Raw genomic sequence first — 6726 nt, forward strand, 5'->3', positions numbered from 1 at the left:
TAAATCTGTACCCTTTATATATACCAACAATAACCAAGCCGAACAAACAGTCAAGGACTCTATTCCTTTCACAGTAGTGCCAAAGAAGATGAAATATTTGGGACTATAATTAACAAAGGACGTGAAAGATCTCTACAAAGAGAACTATGAAACTTTAAGAAAAGAAATAGCTTAAGATGTTAACAAATGGAAAAACATACCATGCTCATTCCTGGGAAGAATCAACATTGTTAAAATGTCCATACTACCCAAAGCAATTTACAATTTTAATGCAATCCCTATTAAAGCTCCACTGTCATACTTTAAAGATCTTGAAAAAATAATACTTCATTTTGTATGGAATCAGAAAACACCTTGAATAGCTAAGACATTACTCATAAATAAAAACAAAGCAGGAGGAATCACTCTACCAGACCTGAGACTGTACTATAAATCCATAGTGATCAAAACAGCATGGTATTGGCACAAAAACAGAGAAGTAGATGTCTGGAACAGAATAGAGAACCAAGAGATGAATCCAGCTACTTACCGTTATTTGATCTTTGACAAGCCAATTAAAAACATTCAGTGGGGAAAAGGTTCCCTATTTAACAAATGGTGTGGGGTGAACTGGCTGGCAACCTGTAGAAGATTGAAACTGGACCCACACCTTTCACCATTAACTAAGATAGACTCTCACTGGATAAAAGATTTAAACTTAAGACATGAAACTGTAAAAATACTTGAAGAAAGTGCAGGGAAAACTCTTGAAGGAATTGGCCTGGGTGAATATTTTATGAGGAGGACTCCCCAGGCAATTGAAGCAGTATCAAAATACACTACTGGGACCTGATCAAACTAAAAAGCCAAGAACATAGTAAGTAAAGCAAGCAGACAGCCCTCAGAATGGGAGAAAATATTTGCAGGTTATAACTCCGATAAAAGTCTAATAACCAGAATCCACAGAAAACTCCAATGTATTAGCAAGAAAAGAATACGTGATCCCATCTCAGAGTGGGCAAGGGAATTGAAGAGAAACTTCTCAAAAGAAGACAGACGCACGATCTACAAACACATGAAAAAAAGCTCATCATCCTTAATCATCAGAGAAATGCAAATCAAAACTACTTTGAGATATCACCTAACCCCAGTAAAAGGAGCCCCCATAACAAAATCCCAAAACCAGAGATGTTGGCATGGATGTGGAGAAAAGGGCACACTTCTACACTGCTGGTGGGAATGCACACTAATACGTTCATTCTGGAAGGATGTTTGGAGAATACTTAGAGACCTAAAAATAGACCTGCCATTCAACCCTATAATTCCTTTACTAGTTTTATACCCAGAAGACCAAAAATCACAATATAACTAAAACATCTGTACCAGAATGTTTATTGAAGCCCAATCATAATCGCTAAGTCATAGAAGAAGCCCAAGTGCCCATCGACCCACGAATGGACTAGCAAATTGTGGTACATGTATACCATGGAATATTTTGCAGCCTTAAAGAAAGATGGAAACTTTACCCCTTTCATGTTTACATGGATGGAGCTGGAACATATTCTTCTTAGCAAAGTATCTCAGGAATGGAAGAAAACTTATCCAATGTACTCAGCCCTACTATGAAGCTAAATTATAGCTTTCACATGAAGGCTGTAACCCAGCTATAGCACAAGACTATGAGGAAATGGCCAAGGAAGGGGAAGGGAGTGGGGAGGTTAGGGTGGAGGGAGAGTAATGGGTGGGGCCACACCTATGGTGCGTCTTAGAATGGGTACAGGTGAAACTTACTAAAGGCAGAATACAAATATCTACATACAATAACTAAGAAAATGCCATGAAGGCTACGTTGAACAGTTTGATGAGAATATTTCAGATTGTATATGAAACCAGCACATCATACCCCTTGATTGCACTAATGTACACAGCTATGATTTAACAATAAAAATAAAAATAAAAAATAAAAATAGAAGTGAAACCTCCGTCACAAAGACGGCAAGATTCAAGAAGAAATATTTTAGCTCATGTTTTACTATGAAACCATTGCAAGAACGACGGCAATGTTGTGCTGTGTGCCTGAATTACAATTTATTTTCTGCTCTCTGAGGCAGATTTAAGATAAAAGAGCTTCTGACCAAAGTTTCTTGATGTCTCATCAAGCTAGTCTGGATGTGGACCGTTGCTTCTGGGACTCCATCTGTGTCTTTGAACACACTTCATTGGGTAAACTAAGTATCTTCTAAGTATCTCTCAAAATAGAAAGCAGGATTTGCTTTACTTTCAAATCATCAAAGGGGTCACGACTTTGGTCAGAGAAGGCAGAGAAAATGGATGAGATTAGATCAAATGGTAATAGGTGTTTGGGCTAGATTCTGTCACATATTTTGACCTGTGTCTTGGGCTGCAGCAATAAGCTCCATTAGTGCCCTTAATTATAACGTTTATACATTATTGAATTCATACAAACACAAAGAAACTAGCCTTCTCACTTCCTTTACTGAACAAAATGTACTTCTTTAGGAAATTACCAAGCTATCATTTAAGTTCAGCATCACTTAAAATTAATTCATTATGAAGTCACTTGGAGAATCAAATCAGTCTTTCTTCTTACTATGGTGACTAATTATAATATGATTAAAATAAAAAGGGCCAGGCACAGGGGCTCACATGTGTAATCCTAGAACCTTGGAAGGCCAAAGTGTGAGGATCACTTGAGGTCAGGAGTTTGACACTCGTTGGTGCAAAAAATAAAAATATTAGCCAAGCATAGTGGCCCACACCTACAGTTCCAGCTACTCTGGAGGCTGAGGCAAGAGGATTGCTTGAGCCCAGGATGAGGTTGCAGTGAGCTATGATCTCAATGCTGTACTCTAACCCAAGCAACAAAGATGAGACCCTATCTAAATTAATTAATTAATTAATTAAACAAAATAGAGTACATGTACTGTAACCTGTCAGAGTAAGCCATTCTGATTAGTTTGAATCATTCATCTGATTAACAGAGAGATGCCACTGATTTTATATAATACTGGGATTATCAGTTTCCAAATAATTGGAATAAGATAAAGTAAATACAAAAATTGTGCCAAATATCATTTTTTTTTGATTATTCAAAAGGTACTATAGAATTATCATTATAAAGTGCCAACTGAGAAATGTTCTTGATTTCAATTTGTTCTAATAGTACAAATGAAGAATTAAAGTTCAATATTCTAGTCCGGGCATAGTGGCTCATGCCTATAAACCTAGCAGTCCGGGAGGCTGATGAGGGAGGATTGCTTGAACTTAGGAGTTCAAGACCAGCCTGAGCAAGAGTAAGCCCTTGTCTCTATTAAAAAAAAAAAAAGAAAGAAAGAAAGAAAAATTAGTGTAGCATTGTGGTGGGTAGCCATAGTTCCAGCTACTCGGGAGGCTGAAGCAGGAAGATCACTTGGACTCGTGAGTTTGAAGTTGCTGTGAGCTAGACTGATGCCACAGCACTCTAGCCTTGGCAGCATAATGAGATTCTGTTTCAAAAAAAAAAAGTTAAATATAGAAATAAAATACATGAATTTTGAATGACACCTACATGACAGCCTCAACACATCTATTCTCAATTACTTCTTACATATCCCGTAAGTGTTAAGAAGAAACAAAATCTCTTATTACCACCAAAAGCCACGACTCACAATCATACTATTACACAAATCTTGCATGTATTTTCATTAATGACAAAGCAGATGATATGCAGTGTACAAAGTCAACCAGAGGTCCATATTTGCTTTGCTGTTGAAAACACAACTTGTCAATCTTGAAAAAGGAAGGAAAATGCTTTATGGTTCTCCTGACTGCTGTCTTCAACTTAAAATAGCAAATTCTGGAACAATGAGAGAATTAGGCAGCAAAATCCAGAGGTGGAAGGTTAGGGTTTTGGGACATGGTAGGTAAGGACAGTCACAGGGCAGATGGTTAGACCAGCAGTTGACTAGATCTGCATGGTAGCTACATAATGCTCCTTTAGACCCACAGTCAAAATTTATTAGAACCAGCAAGATTTTTACATTGCCATCTCCTGAGGGGAGGGATTCTATTTCTTGTTCACTGTAATATCCCTGGGATCTAGTAGAGTATCTTACACATAGAACATGCTCAAAAAAATAGTTTTAAAGCAAATGAATGAATGAATGGGTATAGACCTACTTATATCCAACTGTAAGATTCTAACACCTTTTAGAAAACACGTGGCCTATAACATTTTTTCACAATTAGAAATATCTTTGAAGTACAAAAAAATACAAATTCTAATTATGCAAAAAATTTGTTGTTTATTTTTGTTTTTGTTTTAAAGAGACAGGGTCTTGCTCTCTCAGACTGGAGCGCAGTGGTGTGATCACAGCTCACCGCAGCTTCAAACACCTGGTATTCTTGTCTCTTAAAAAAAAGGATCTTCCTGTATCTAAGACAACAGGCACATGCCACCATGCTCAGCTAACTTTTTTTATTTTTTTATTTTTATTTTTTAGAGATGGGGTCTTGCTAGGTAGCCCAGGCTTTGTCTCAAACTCCTGGCTACAAGTGACCCTTCCACCTCAGCCTTCCAAAGTGCTGGAATTGCAGGTGTGAGTCACTGCACCCAACCTGAAGAAATTATCTTAAGACAAACTTCTTCCATTGTATCTAGACAACCAAATAGCTAACAAATAGGGTAGGTGCTAACTACACGCCTACACTGTACATTATAAACTTGTCCATGTTTGAAAAATATGCCTATGTACTTTTTCTCTTCTTTTTTTTTAAGAGACAAGAATCTCACTCTGTTACCTTGGGCTGGTCTTGAATTCTTGGCTTCAATCAATCCTCCCACCTTAGCCTCCTAAAATGCTGGGATTATAGGCCAGGCTTCACCTGGCCAACTATGTACTTTCGATGACACCTGAGCTATACTAAATTATCCTGCTGGGATTCTTAGATCTAATCAAAATATAATAATAGGCAAGGACATTGCAATCAATTCTTCCATGCCTCTCTCCTCTTTTCAGGGTTGTACTTGTAAGGAAGAAAGTGAACTCCCCACCCCCGACTTGTCCCCACCTCACTCCTTCTGCAATTTTAAGGGTAGAAATTCAGGAATCTGAGAGATACCAAGATATCAAGAATTATGTCATTCATCCATGAGAGTCCAAATCAGGGCACATGCAGTTAATGTGAGGGCCTCTAAAATGAAAATGAGGCAAAATGAACTTCTACCATAATGAAGCCAGAGCTATTATTTCATAAGTAGGACCAAAATAATGTTAAAAGAAAGTCAATGAAAAATCAAAATTAGTTCTGTTTGTTTACCTACAGTTATTGCTGGTGGAGTGGTATTGGTTCATCCAGGGCCCCCTCCACATGGACTAGAATGAAGGCTGAGTCATCCATCCCTTCTTCAAAGCAGGACAGGCCCAGGGGAAGAGTCCAGTGACATTCGACTGAAGCCTGAGGTAGCTTAGTATGAAGATGCAAGAAGGAACAGGGCTTGGACTCCTCTAACCTGTGGGGAGGTGCCATGTACCCACAGGAAGAAAGGAGGGCTTACAAGAGTATTCCTCAAGTGGCAAGAACATATGAAAAGTTAGAAGTTGATAGGCAGCTCCATGAAGCCCAACACTGCCCTCAGCCCACTCTGCCTCTTCCATACCTTGTACACTGTAAGGGAGCAAGTCAGCTAAATAAACTCACAGTTCCTGACCCATCTTCTGTACTGTTTTTGGACACTCAGTTCTGCCCTCCATTCACATGTCATTGTGTGAATTTACCTGGGGGAGGATGATGAAGGCAACAGTCAGGACCCCTGCTAAGTTCTCTCCTGAAAATTGCATACTCCTTTCTTACAGTTCCCAGAACCTTACTACTGCTCAGGTAGAGTGTTAGCTGATCAGGGACTCTCTCTGCCTGGTCATGCACAAAGGTCAGGCAGGATCCATGGGCAATCTGTCTTCATGGAAGAGAGGAAGGGACATTCCCTGCAAGACAATAAGGAAATACTCCCAGAAACTCTTTTCAACACAGCTTCCTGTGCCACCTCACTACAAATCAGAGGGGGGTGAAACAGTGTGGTTAACCCTGCTTGAACATTAGGACTCTGTTCTCCAACTCCTGTTGCTCAAGGAAAGAATTTGGCCACATCTGGGAGATCAAAACCAGCCCGCTAGTCTTTCAACTTCTCCACCAAGAGGTAGAGTATGTTTCCTACTCCTTAAATCCGGAGAGGCCTTGTGATCTTCTTTGACCTACAGAATGTGCCAGAAGTAATATTATGCAAGTTTGAGGCAGGGCCTCACAATTTCCACTATTGTCCTCCTGGACCATGTGGCATGTGAACCAGTCTTCTTGAAGATGAGAAAGCACGTGGGGAGAGAGGACTAAGGGTGAGTGAGCCAGTTCATGCTCTGTGGAGTAAAGATGAGTCATGCAGTGGTATTAAAACAAGTCTGCAAAAGCTTCAATAAACCATATATAATATGGTGAATTTAATTCCCTTCCCTTTGAATATTAGTTGGCCTTAGTCACTCACTTTTAGTGAATATGGTGCAGTGAAAGTGACATTATATGACATCCATAGTTCTGTTAGAAAAAGCAATGCAATGTCCACCAGGCAGTTGCCATGCTGGTAAGAACTCATGGAGAGGCCACATGGAAATAGAGCAAGATACTTGGGGAACCCCAGCAGACATGTGAGCGAGCGGGAGCCTGCAGATGATGCCAGTCTTCAAGTCACTTCAGGCC

Source organism: Nycticebus coucang, chromosome 10, assembly GCF_027406575.1.
Source record: "Nycticebus coucang isolate mNycCou1 chromosome 10, mNycCou1.pri, whole genome shotgun sequence".
NCBI lineage: Eukaryota > Metazoa > Chordata > Mammalia > Primates > Lorisidae > Nycticebus > Nycticebus coucang.